The sequence below is a fragment of the Ahaetulla prasina genome, chromosome 3, assembly GCF_028640845.1.
Source record: "Ahaetulla prasina isolate Xishuangbanna chromosome 3, ASM2864084v1, whole genome shotgun sequence".
NCBI lineage: Eukaryota > Metazoa > Chordata > Lepidosauria > Squamata > Colubridae > Ahaetulla > Ahaetulla prasina.
Genome location: NC_080541.1, coordinates 195124977 through 195138063, shown reverse-complemented (window position 1 = coordinate 195138063; position 13087 = coordinate 195124977). Strand labels below are relative to the sequence as shown.

Genomic DNA, 13087 nt, shown 5'->3' with positions numbered 1-13087 from the left:
CTCTATATAGATGTTTTCCAAGAAGATATTGTGTCAATATTTGTTTCCAAAAAGTTATATTAGTTGATTTTTATTATATTGATTTTATATTGGCTAATCTTGTTTATTCTGAATATTTTAGTTGGTTTTGTTGATTATTATTTACCATGGATGTTTTAAAAGTTTATTTATGATTACAACAACCAACATTCCTCGTAGATTTGGTGGCATAGAAGTAGTTGAAACAAACAAGCTAACCAATAAATTATATTGTGCCTCCATAACAAATTTGGAATAATTAAATGTATGATTCATATAGCCTCATAGAGCACTCAAAATGGTTAACAAGAAACAACAATATAAAGTAAAACATCTAAATTATCACAAAAACAGTAAAATGACATATCGTGAATAAAGTGCCCTTTCTTAGCAAACAAGCTCAGACACTCTATACATCCATACAGATTTTTTAAAAAAAAATTTTTAAATTTTAAATGTCTAAATTTTAGATTTGGTTTTAAATTGGGTTTTATTGTTTATATGTCTATTTTAAATTTTGGCCTATATAATAAGTTTTTTAGATGAATGTTTTACTTCGTATATTTATGTGTTTTTATATGGCTGTACACCGCCCTGAGTCCCTAGGGAGATAGGGCGGTATAAAAGTACGAATAAATAAATAAATAAATAAATCAATCAATAAATCCACAAGAGTGATGATCTGGCAGGAAAGTAGCATTTTCCATTGGAAAATGAACAAGACCTCCTGTGTTAAGAAGTCTCTGATAGCTCTCTGCAAGACTCTCCCTGCCATCCAGCTATGGCTTTCTATGCCTCCAAGGCTACTATTGCTTTGACAGCTCATACTAAAAGAACCGGAGAAGCTTCTTGGAAGAGAAGTGAAACATCTTCAAGGAAAAAACCAAGTCCAGTTGCCTTTTGAAAAAAACACCTTTGGGACAACCGTGAATGAGAATCTCCATAGATACTCATATTAAAAGATACCTGCAAATTCATTAGCAGCCGCTTTCCTACTGCAGGGAAAATTCCCAACCTGGCAAAATTTTATTCACCACAAGCTGCTTGTTTTATTTATTTTTCATATGTAGAAACCGCCCATCTCCCTCATAGAGGGACTCTGGGCAGCATGCAAATAAAATGTTAAAACCTGTACATGAAATTTAAAAAGAGGCAAAGATTGATAAAATTCAATATTAAAAGCTAATCGAAAGGCAGCCCGGGGTTGTCTTCAGGGTGGTAACCAGCCCCATGGCTGCATGCTCCTCTGTGAGCCCCAAACAAGACAACAGAGCCATGTAAGCCTTCCTGAAAGGCCAGAAGAGGGATGGGGGTCTGCTTCACCTGGGAGGGGAGAGAATATTCCAAAGGAAGGGGGAACAGCTGAGAAGGCTCTCTTCCTGCTGCCAAATATTCCTTGTACAATGGCCAACTGGCAAGGAAAAGTACTGGATTCTAGCCTGGAGTCCACCAGTATGTACAGACAAAATGGTAGGAACTGTGCCAATGAAGCTCTGCAAAAGAAAACCGCAGCAATTCATCCCAAAGCCACAGCAGCCCCCAATATAACAATAATAAGCAGCAGCAGCAGCAACCACCTCCCTCACACAGTGACTATTAGCTTTGTTCCAGAGAGGGGGGTATGAAGAGTGTTGTGGGTGTTTTCAGACCAACATTTTCTTTCATCTTGAGGATGGAAAGGGAACTCACACTTGAGAGTGGTATAGATGAGCCCTTAGTCATATATACATAGAATGACATTAACCTGCCTCTCCCTTTGTGGAGAATATGAGCTTTAGTTCTTGAGGCATATACCTCCAGAGAAGCTACATAAAGAGTCTGGATAAGAAACAGGGGCTTGCTTCTTCCTGACAGCCTGTCAGAAAAGTTTGAAATCTCCAAGAAACTGAAGTAATCAACACACCATGAAACAGAAGATCTTTTAACTTCAAGAAAAAAATGACCTACCTGACCAGGAATATTCCATTCAGATTTTAATTTGTGTTTACTGTGTGCTAAATCTAAGATTCTGTACTTTTCGGTACAAATTATGGGATATGTCAGCCTCACACCACACCACACCACACCACACCACACACCACACCACACCACACCACACCACACCACAGGATGTGCATTATAGTTCTGTCTTTCTTTCAAAACTTCTACCTCACCATCCCAATCCTCTTTGAATGGCATCTGAACACTTTCTGTGGGGAGAAATTCTCCATTACTCATGGACATCTTTGACACACAGAGAAGACCAGGAGGCATAACTTTCATACTTATCTTGGTTCCCTAAGGTCCGTGATGGCGAAGCTATCCGCACGCGTGCCAGAGGTGGCACGCAGCATGCTCTCTAATGGCATGCGAGCCATCATCTCAGTTCAGCTCTGCTGCGCATGCGCGCACACCTCTCGCCAGCTAGCTGGTCTTCGGGTCTCTGTCACGCATGCGCGGGGGGGACAGGCAGGAGGGCCGCGCATGCGGGGGGTACACATGTATGCAGGAGGGCAGACGCATGCAGGGGCCTAGTGCGCATTGCATCTGGGGGGTTCGGGCGCTCATTCGCGCACACGCACTTTGGGCACTCTGTCGGGAAAAGGTTAGCCATCGCTGCCTTGTTCTGTTTTTTAACATACATATATGGTGAAACCTAATTATCAAACTTGTTTCATAAAAATCAACTCTTCCAATATATTTTACTGCTTGAATGTATTGGGCCCAAGAAGTCATTCTTATTGAACTTCTGATATCTCCATTGCCTTTGTTTTTTCAAGAAGTGGCCTGTACACAACTCCGGGTGCAATTCTAGGTGTGTTTAAGTGGAAATAAATCCCACTAAAATCATTAGGATATATTTTCTGCTTAACTTTAAACTGTGATGTTAGCTCCTTATGAGGTTGCTGCCATCTAAGCAGAGAGCTAAAAACTAGCTGTTTGGATAAAAAGGGAAGCTAAACATAATGTTTTAAAAATTACAATTGGTATGCTTATCATAAATGACTTAATGCTAAGATCTAGAAAATTCCATTTTGGTTTGTTTGTTTTTAATGTTTTGTCTTGCCTACTTTAAACAACCTGTGAAGCCTCTAGGTTGTCACCTTTTCCCTTGCAATCAATGGATTGTAGTGAACAAAAAAGGAAAATTATCCATTTGCTCTCAACATATTTATGAGCTAGCATTTTGGGTAGCATGGGTCGGACATGACTTCGCGACTAACAACAACATTCTGCCATAGGGCACAGCAGCACATAATCAGCTCATTACCCTTTAGTAAAGTGCCAAGAACATTGAGTGTGAAGCCTCTAGAAATTCTGGAAAATTCCCACAACAGGAATTCTGCATATTAAATATTATGCCCTACTTTATACACAGAACAATCCTAGCTGGAGGATTGTTCAGTTTCCCCTCCCACCAAAAAAAGAAGGGGGAGGGAGGAGGGAAAGTGCCTTGAAGTTGTTCCATTAATTGTTAGGAATAGATAAAGCGAACATAAAGATAATTGTCTTCTTTATAGTAACTGGATTCATACGTCCTACCAAGCCCTATTTAATCAATAAACCATAAATAGCTGAGTTCCCATAGCATGCTACAATAGAAGCAATCCCATCATATACACTACTTGGTGTAGTGTGAAGTGCAAACCAGGCCCTTTTAGCCAATTTCTACATGAATTACATAATTCAAATTTCTAAATGTGCGACTACATTTCACTGATATTTATAAATCCGTATTATCTTTTTGTCCTCTTTTGACAATGCCTAATTCCAGCAGAGGAATAGTGATTACAATATAGGCCCGTGATGGCGAATATGTGGCACGTGTGCCAGAGGTGGCATGCAGAGCACTCTCTGTGGGCACGTGTGCTGTCGCCAGCTGCTCGCACATGCACACCGGCAAGCTGAACTTCGCGCATTGCAGAGCCCCAGAAACTCGAAGATAAGGTGGCCTTGGGCACTCAGTGCCGAAAAGGTTCACCATCACTGGTATAGGCTATGTGTGCCTGGTTTTGCCTATTTCAAATCCTGCCTATCCTGCCCTATCAAGAAAACAACAAAAATTACAAGTCAACACATACAAAAATATTAAATATCCTCAGCCCCTAAAAAGCCATGTTTGCAGAAATGCAGTGATATTTCAAAACCAGAGATATGAAATGTAAAGTTGTTGTTTCATTTTTATTCTTGTTTTATTTTTATCCTATCATTGGCTTAGCCTAGACATCTTGTAAAATAAATAATAAAGTCCAGCTAATCTGTTATTTTGCATCTGCCCCAGATCCCTTGAGTTTGATTCTCACTGAAAATGTCCATACCTTTGTTCTTCTTAAATTAGGGCATTATTGCATATTGGCTGTCATAAAAGGCAATATGTTATTTATTACTGCTGTAGGATTTTTATTATAAAAATTAGAAGAGGTTCTCCAAGAATTTGTTGCCCCAAATAAGTTGCCTTACATGAATTTTATGCAAGTAAAGGGCCTAATCCTGGGGACTATGTAATGTGTTTTGGATGGTGAATAATGTTAATTGCTGCTCTACTGCAATAGTGGATTACTACTATTAGTATATTACTCCACAGGTAGTCCTCAACTTAGGACTGTACTTGAGCCCAGAATTATGATCATACAGTAAGTCATGCTGGTTGTTAAGCAGGCCGTATTATGATTTGCTTAACAATGTCATGAAATCACTGACTGATTTTATGACATTTCTTTGTGGTGGTTATAAAGTATATTACCATGGTCATTACGAGAATCCATTTTATCCAATGGGCCCTTTTTGCTGGAAACCAAAAATAAATGCTGGTTTCCAGCGAAAAAAAGTAATAAATAAAATCATAAAGCATTGATTGCTTTATTCCCTGACTGCGGAATACTACAAACAGCAGTAAATGTGAGCTGGTTGCCAAGCGCCCAAAATACAATCATGTCACCATGTGACAGGTGCAGCCATCAGAACTTCGAATCTGGATCATAAGTACCTATTTGGGGTACTGTTGTAACTTTGAATGGTTGCTAAGCAACTAGTCATAAGTTGAGGACTGCCTCTATGCCATATTTAGACAGATGGGACTGCTGCTGAAGTGCTGTTCTTCTTTCTAATCATGCCTCTTATTCCATACCATGTGTTAAAAGAGCTTTAACACTCTATGTGGGATTCCAAGAAATCACAACTGAAGCATTCTTTTAAAAACATTCCTTGAAACAAAAGATTGCCCCCCCATTTTTCATATCAATTGAACGTTTTGAAATTTACACTCTACATCTTAAACATATTTATTTAAAGACCTGTGCTGCTGATTACACCAAGATTCACTTTCAAGCAATAACATTAGCACTGTGACCTTTACAGTTCCTCTCTCTCATGTTCATTACAAATTACTGATCTTTTGCTGTTTTAATATTACTCTAAAAATTAAAACAAGTATTATGAATTATCCTTTTTTCTATTTGCTGCTAAACTGCTTTATTAACTCCTGAGTGATTTATATTATTATTAAAGATAAAGGTAAAGGTTCCCCTCGCATATATGTGCTAGTCGTTCCTGACTCTAGAGGGCGGTGCTCATCTCCATTTCAAAGCCGAAGAGCCAGCGTTGTCCGAAGACGTCTCCGTGGTCATGTGGCCGGCATGACTCAACGCCAAAGGCGCACGGAATGCTGTTACCTTCCCACCAAAGGTGGTCCCCATTTTTCTACTTGCATTTTTTACGTGCTTTCGAACTGCTAGGTTGGCAGAAGCTGGGACACGTAATGGAAGCTCACCCCGTTACGCAGCACTAGGTATTTGAACCGCTGAACTGCCGACCTTTCGATCAACAAGCTCAGCGTCTTACCCACTGCGTCCCTCATATTATTATTATAGATACCTAATTAGTTATGTCAGTTTACCTTTGACTTCTGAGTGACAAGTCTGGAGGCTTTACAAGCTTTGGAGCTCCTTCTTTGGTAAACCTCACAATGATTGTATGAATCAAACATTCTCCTTGTACACAGTTCACTCTATAACTCTTGTGAATTTTCCTGAGTGTCCATACTATGCTAGTAAAGAAATATATTCTGAACATCATTTTCAGACATGGCAGACCTTCAAGCTCCTTCTCCCTGGTTCAAGGTAAGACTGTGGTGTTTTATCCATTTCCACTTAGTGACGATACCACTCTACTCTAGTAACATTTTTTCTGCCAAGTTCTAATGTTGTTTTCAACTTGTCCCCAGTCCATGAATGGCAGGCTTAAATTGCCCTTCGGTGTACAATTTAAAGTATTATTTTTTAAAGTACTATCTGTTTCACTTTTCTGACACTTTCCAAGGGCACCTTCACGGTATACAAAATTTTAAGTTTAGAACACATTATTTTGGAATTAAATCAGGTGACACCAAGATTTGAAATAGAGGCAAAAGAGCAGAGAAGGGATTAGAAATAGCAAATTTCATGCTTCTATGGTTTTATGCCAACCCAAGGATGGGCAGAGAACAGTTCCACTCAGAAGTGGGGAAAGGTGCTATCTCTTTAGATTTGATAAAGGCAGAGTCTAGTCATGGGAGTTTTCAAATGTTTCAGAGAAGATCACACAGTCCAACTCAAATTCTGCATCTCAGTACACAAATAGTGAAACAAATCATGTGTAATCCAATTATTATGTATTCAAAACAACTGAAATTCAAAATAACAAGAATCCCCATATAAAGTCCCCGTGTAATATTGTTGATGAAAAAGGAGCAGACATGTTAATTGAAATGGAACAATGGCACCTGAAGAATTGTAAGACTTTCTATATAACCAGAATATCTAAAAGTAACTTTTAAAAAGACAATACGTGCTTTTTCATATTTCTAAAAATACAGACTTGCTTCTCTTTTTTCATATCCTTTCTTGAATCACATTCTAGTAGAATGAACATTGAATCCGGATGCTTCCCCCACCTAATTCTCATCCATCTGGGTTCCCATCTGTTTGGAAGTCACATCCTCTGATCTTGAAGCTTTTAATTTCCAAATCCAGAGGTGTGAGACTTGGTTATACCAGATCCTCAATAATTAGAGAAAGCTATATTCCTCTATACATGCTCAAAGGTTCTTTTCTTTATTATGTCACACTTCTAAATATGTAAAATAATTTTTCATTCCCACAGTTCACAAAATCAAGCCAGTTCAATTTTAACAACACAACCTGATCAAGACTCATGCAGCCTAAGGCTATAACAGTATCTGACTTGCAAATTTTCAGATTTTTCTCTTGCAAAAGAAAATTCTGCTTTTCTACCATATTCTCAAGAAACTTGATAATTCCTTTTCAATTCTCTTGAGGTTGTTTTCAGTTTAACATGTGGGTAAATATGGCATATCTTTTGGTCATTCTGAAGATTCTATGACTGCCTAAGCTTTGGGAAAAGAACTTAACAGCAGATTGTTCATGGCTTCCTTAGTGATTTAACTAAAGTGTGGAAAGCCAGAAAGGGTACAGAAAGATGAATGCATGATAAAACACAGCACATTCACATGAACCCTGCCCCAACTAACTAATAAAAAAGTGGAACACTGCATGCTACACATGAGAATTTTACAGAAAGTCTGAAACGTTAGAAAACTACTATTCTATATTATATTTACAATGGCAAGGTGCAAAATGTGGACTGAGTCTTAGTCTACTAATTTCTGCTCTATATTTGATCCATAATTGCCTTGCAAAATAGAATTATGCTTATATTGTATGGTACAATATATGACAGGTAATAAATTCAAATTATCAAAATACTGAAAGGAACCCAATAAATAAGAATATTGGCTTTATCTTCAGCTATAATCACCTTAAAAGGCATACAGAAATCTCTTTTCCAAAATACTGAAAAAGTTGGGTATGAAATAATACATAGCTGCATCTTTTTCACTATAAGTATAACCATCACTACCCATATAGAAATCCAATTATTTTTAAAATAATCTGTGAGGAAAAGAAAACCAACCAAGACACTTGTTAAAAATACTTGCAACAGTCAGGTCCATTGAAACTCTCTTGCAGGGACATCCCTGCGGGAAGGTTAAAAAATCAAGTGGTGTCCAAAACTGTGCAATAATGCCCACCATCTTAATTTTTTTGAATCCTCTACTCCAGACCTCTGAAAACACTTCTATCAGTGGACTTTGTAGAAACATTATTAATCTAATAATCTATTTCATATTTACACTATTTCCCTTGACTGACCATTATGCACATAAAGTGTCTTTAATGTCACTGCACTAAAATGATCCAACTGAGCTTACTTAGGTTTGTGATTTATATATTTGTGGTATATAATTTAATACATAATTCCCAATTATTAAACAATGAGCATTTTCATTTCTTAGCTTATGCATACAGACAGAAGTGATACCACTGAAAATATTACAGTTGGGGCAAAGTAGATTATTTCTATAGATTGGGGAATTTGTAAAACTTAAACTCTGCCACTTCTTTTGTTATGTGTAAACTGGATACTAATGTCCTCATTACATTCTTATCGATTTCAGAACTATAACATCATGAAATAAATTTGGAACTGTTCTGTAATTATTTTTCTAAGTATAAAAATAATAAATATCTTTAATTGGCTTTTCAGTTTCCAAAAAGCTTTCTAACAAGTATATATATATTATGTTCTAAACTTAAAACTTACACTAGTATTGTGTTATCAATAGCAATACCAAAATCTGAGAGGGATTTTTAAATAGAAGTTTAAAAGTGCCAATGCTATAAGCAACAAACCCTTTTTATTTCATACAAAGGGATGTTTGTGTACAAGCATGCTATTTTACCATTCAAACCACCAGCATCAGTATGTTTTTGGTACAACATATTTTACCATTTTAAGATAAATCCTGGCTCATTTCCTTCTTTAGCCCACCATAAAGGGATATATTAGGGGACATATTATAAAAGCAGCAAAGGGATGGAGGATGGAGTCAAGTGGGTTAAAATTGCACAATATAAATGGATCCATCTGCTGGAAAGAATACAGTACAGGCACATACATTTCCGAAAGCAAACACATAGGCAAACAAAACTTGGACAGACACTTTTAATCAAGCCCTCCCTTATATTATCCCAAGTGAAATCCTATTACAACTGTTTGTATTAAACCATAATAAAGTACTGGACTCCATAGAGTTGTTCTGAGCATCCTTATAACCCTACCAGAATCAAAATCCTGAATAACCAGGTGGGAAAGAAACTGCTTTTTTTTTTTTTACTTCGCTGCACACGCACACACACACTGCTAAAGCGTGAGTTCTGCCCGCCCGTAATAAGGAGGCTACTATAAATCCCTCAAGCCACAAAATCCTCACTTTTTAAAAAACATCAAAATGGCGGAATCCTGTTTTTATTCTGTTGCTCTACCAGATATTCCCTTTATTTGAAGAGAAGAGAGAACGTCAATTAGCCGAAGGAGAAAGTTTGTGGAAACGATCTCCTTTCCTTCCCTCCTCCGTTGCACGGTGATTGTATACATCTCTGCTACTATCTCACCCCATCTCTCTTTTTTCCCCCCCTGCATCGCTTCGTTCCAACTCTTACATGTCATCTGTTTATGGAAAAGGGGCTTCAAATTCCTCTCCCCTTCCTCCAAACAACATGGAAACTTCAAGAAAAAATACAGATATTTTTAAAAAAGAGCTTGGGATTTTGCACCGCCCGAGCGAAATTCCAGGGACCAACTGTTTGGATTCCATCCCCCGCCTTCTCTCTTTTTCTCTCCCTTACCTAATCCTCTCTCCCGACTTGCTTTTTTTTTTTTTTTATAATTGCAACGTTCACTGTCAAAACACACAACGGAAAAGAACGTGTGGATGTGTGGTCCTCACGGCGGAAAAAAAGAAAAAAAAACACCCAAACGCTGGCACATCTACTTGCGAAAGCAGGCAGGCACAATTTTAAATGAATGCACGGCATGCAAAGGAGAGCGAAGGTCTGCAGAGCAGGGGAGCAGAACCTTTCTCCGTTTCGGATGATTTAAAGAGGTTTATAAATTACTTTCTTATCTGATTCCTTACCTACAATAATCAGCCTGTGGTCACTGAATGCTGAGCCTGCGGGAACCTAAGGCTGGCCGCGCCTGCGCGCAGAGGGGGCGGGGCTGTTTCCCTGCAGAAATGCACAGGGCGATGAAATTGACAAGCAAAGCATATTTAATATACAGCGAGAGAGAGGGGGGGAGAGGTAGACGTACTAAATTACACGCGCTGCAAACCCCATATTTATATAAACATATGATTAAAACAACAATTAACCCTTCTATTCTCCCCCATTTGGCTGCATAGCAGACTCTTGTCGGCTGGGAGGGGGGGGTGCTTCCATATTTTCTTTTTTCCTTCCATACAGACCACCGCTAAAATAAGGCAGGCCGATTTGAATATGCTTACGGTTTTTAATAAATCTTCCCGACGGCAATATATTTTTCCCTGATCGGGCATAGGAGAGAGAGAGGAAGAAAAAGAGAGGAAGGAATGAAATACAAATCTGCCGATGAATAAACCAGGAATTGGACAGATCCTGATTTTCCCCCCCACCCCCCCTTTCTCAACTAAGCCTTTGAATTCCACCCTCCAGATTGAAGTCGTTGCCTCAAGGTAATTTATTGTGATCCGTGGAAGCCTTCCTCTCTTGGGGGGGTGCACACTTTTTACCGCATCGCCATTCTCCTGCTGCCCCCCCACCCCGCGCCCCAACCAAATGCTATCCTGTGGCTCTCGGGTTGGATTTTTTTCTGCCCTCGCCTGTTGCAGGAGGCGAAACCTGTGCAAGGTGAAGAGAAGGGAAGGTTTGAGATGCTGAAGCAGCTTAGAAGCCTTTCCACAGATTTGGTGTAAACACGAGTAGAAGATATTCTTAGAAGGGAGGAGTTGCTCTTCTCCATGCTCTCGGACAAGAGTCGTTTCTTGCACGGATCGGAACAAAAGAACCAATCACGTGCATTTCGCTTCAGGATGGCTCCTGGGTGCGCGTCTCGCCTAAGGAAGCGAGCTCTATTTGCCTGGCACAGAACCAACCAGGCATCTGCTCGCCAAAGATGCAGAGTCTTGTGTCCATCTCAGTGTTTCTAAGCAGGAAAAATCACTCCCTATTGGACACTTTGGCTCTGGGGTTCTATAGCTGCGCTCCTCTGGACGTGCCCAGACCAACGTGCCCCATAGAAATTGTCCTCAGATCTCGCCAATATTCATGCACGAACTGATCGTTCTTGTTTTCTAATCTCACTCACTTTTTGTTAATGTTAATTTTTGCCTCTATAATGGCAGGTAGCTTGGTGTCTACAACTTTCTCTCAAATAGCAAATGTACCAACTAGCCAAAAAGGTTGGAGTACTTTGTTAAATGTTTGGTAAAAATAAATAGTACCTATCTTAGAGATAGAGATAAGAGGCAATAGTGAAATCAACAGCAATCTGTGGTCCAATTCTAAGGAGCACCTAGTGCCTTTAAAAGTCTCTGAGAAATTCAGGGACAGAAATGCTCATTTGAGAATCTTTTTCACCATACCTTCTGTCAACCTTTGTTTTGTTTTGTCTTTTTCCTCATTGAAGGCAATGGATCTTCAAAGGATCTTTGAGGATTCCCAAAATATTGAAATATGGAGTGCACACTTTAACTGGTTAATTTTATATGTTAGAATAGAAAGTATTAGACCCTGATCATTTCAGATATTTTATAATATTTTGGATATCTTCTACATGGCTGGGTTTAAACAACTTACTAAATGCAGGTTAATAAAATATAATTCCTATGGCCAAACAAGTAAAACATACTGTGACAGTATGATAGCCTGCTTTGCACTAAGGGAATGATTGGTGGATTTACACATGCATCATTAACTGTTAAATTACCATTATTAGCTGATGATTATTATGACTAACGTTTAATTTGCATTTTAACTTTAGAGCGTGTACAAATTCAGCCCATATGTAAGTTTCAGGGGATTTCACTCCTTTGTATGATCAAAAAGTCTCTGGGTATCCTAGTTTACTTCTGAATCTTTCTAGCTAGGTGTTTGCTAAGAAAGAGCCATAGAGTGAGTTTCTACTTTTTACTGACTGTGCTTCTGTCTTTTTAAAGAAGTGAGATTTTACTTGAATTGTCATATGAAGGCATGAGTCTAACACTCTGAAATTATTTCTACATACTTTCTCTATTGCCTTTTCTTCGTAGCACCATTTTTTCCAGCAATTACATTTTAAAATTGTGTGAAAACACATTTTACTTAAACTTTTAAAAAACATTTTTGAGACATTCACACAATAGTTCTTGAATTAAAAAGTGCTTTGGCACGGATTAAATATTAAATACATACACAAAGTAGTATATATGCTGCCTTTTGGCCTCATTATAGCATTGTTGACAAGCAACCTGAAAAACCAGCTGTTGAAGAAATAATTTAATAGCCCATATGTGAGGAAAGGTAGAAAAATGTCCTATGATTGTTATTTTATTAGTATATTTAATTCTAAAGTGGATAGTTTATTTTTATATATAATATTTCACATAAGCCACTAAAAGTTTTTGGTTTGCAGCTTGATATAAATCTAAAATAAATAAATACAGTACTCATATCAAAGTGGAAATTGTTAAAATATGATACATAAGTGAATTGTTGACTAAATGACTAAATTAAATTCATGAGTGGACAAAGAATTATAAAATGAACATAACTGCCCACCTTCCACCCATGATCCATTATAAATCTGCCCGTAAATGATAGAATAGGAATCAAACAGAACTACAAACTACCAATTAGCATATGCATTTAGTGTTTACAAATCTCAATCCCTATTTACCCTTATCCCTACTTACCCTTATGCTTATTAGAAACATATGCACATACTGCAAAGTGATAATTATCTAAAACGTTTTTCAAAATAAATTTTCTCAAATAAATATACTTCTCGTCTCAAACCAACAACTTTTAAACACTCATTACTACTCATGTATCCTAGCAAATTTTTAAAAATACTTATTATTTCAATAATATGAGTTATCTGAGCATATGGTAAGAGTAAATCATCAAAAATAGAGCAAAGTAATCCTAATAGCATAAGAAAGAAAAAGAAATGC

General features: G+C 37.9%; 1 protein-coding gene across 1 annotated transcript in view; it reads right to left on the bottom strand.

Annotated features, from left to right (window-relative positions):
* Positions 1-10086, bottom strand: part of L3MBTL1 (L3MBTL histone methyl-lysine binding protein 1) — a 52744-nt gene extending 42658 nt beyond the window's left edge. Inside the window, exon 1 of the mRNA XM_058178114.1 lies at positions 10034-10086. The gene's annotated coding sequence lies outside the window, so the exon portion shown is untranslated. The remainder of the gene's footprint in view (positions 1-10033) is intronic.
* Positions 10087-13087: the final 3001 nt, after the last annotated feature.